We start from the raw sequence: 1346 nt of genomic DNA, 5'->3' as shown, positions 1-1346 counted from the left end.
GGGCCTGATCCAACTTCACCAGGGTAGTCTGCCTCCATCCAGCTTCCTCCCATGTTCCCATATCCCAATCCCCCAGGCAGTTCTTAAGAATATAAGAAACCCTATTCTAGTCCACTCTGCAGTTAACGAATGAAGGTAGAGGGTTGAATCATTTGAAGCCCAGTGAGATTAAATGACTTCACCAAGATCACACAGTTTGCACAGATTATGGTGCTCAGTAAATATTACTCTGAATGAATGCCACAAATGAGAATCAAAATCAGATATCCTTGCCAAAACATAATGTAAGACAAAACAAATCCAGTATCTTGGCTCCTGATCCAGAAAAAAGCAAACATATTTTATAAAAGTCTTACCTAAAAAGCTATTCAGTCGATTAGCACTTCTGGATGTGACTCAGACCAAGCTGAGTCCAAGCAGCTGCCTAACTCAATGACTGTATCAATGGCCAGGCCCACAGAGACACACAGGGCTTTTTAAAAAAACTTTTTAACAAACACAAATAATCAACAAGGGCCAAAGAACCTTTAAAAATGTAAGACATCTTAAAGCCAGTTAATATTCATTTAAATTTTAATTATTCCTAGAAATAACAAAGTGTTTGCTTTAATTCCCATAGAACTCACACAAAATGTTTTATACTGTTTTCAATATTCTCAATGTAACATCAAGTAATAGAGCACTGTAATCTCCATTTTGCAGGCATGAAGATGAAAGCATTTAGTGGCAAGAGTACCGGTTAAAAAATCTAAACCACAGGGCAGGATTTGGACACTTATTAGTTTTGTGACCTTGGGCAAGTCATTTAACCTCTGAGTTTAGGTTTCCTCATCAGTAAAATGAGGACAGTAGTATCTGCCATGCATACCTCACAGGACTGTTGTGATGATCAAATGGGAATATATGGGAAGTGTTCTGAAAAACTGTAATGAAAGGTTTCATTATTATTAGGACATATGGAAATGGAGGCCCTGGCAGATTAAGTGACTTGCTCAAAGATAAACAAACACCATAAGTGTTAACAATCAGGGCTAAAATGCAACAGCCCTTCAATTTACCCCTCAGCCCATGATCTAGGCTTGCATGCAGCAAGATTAAGCTAGTAAATAGCGTGCGTTTTTCTCAAAGAGCTTAGTCTCTCCTTCAAGCACATTAATTATACTTCATGTTCTAAAGAAGAAAGAATCATAACTTTGCATTTATCATTATCAAGCTGAAATTACCAAAGGTGAATCAAAAGACTATCCCATATTGTTAAGAAAAATACACAAACCCCCATTAGATTTAGAGATTAAAGAAAAGTTAAAATTAAATATCATTAATATTTAATTTTCTGATAGTTAATT

The 1346-nt window shown here is 36.2% G+C and overlaps 1 protein-coding gene across 1 annotated transcript in view; it reads right to left on the bottom strand.

Moving 5' to 3' along the window:
- Positions 1 to 1346, bottom strand: part of LOC105000922 (zinc finger X-chromosomal protein-like) — a 4773-nt gene that overhangs the window by 929 nt on the left and 2498 nt on the right. The gene's annotated exons all lie outside the window — the stretch shown is intronic.

Source organism: Bison bison, unplaced genomic scaffold (genome assembly GCF_000754665.1).
Source record: "Bison bison bison isolate TAMUID 2011002044 unplaced genomic scaffold, Bison_UMD1.0 scf7180017854525, whole genome shotgun sequence".
NCBI classification, from domain to species: Eukaryota; Metazoa; Chordata; class Mammalia; order Artiodactyla; family Bovidae; genus Bison; species Bison bison.
This window is presented reverse-complemented; position numbering and strand designations above follow the sequence as displayed.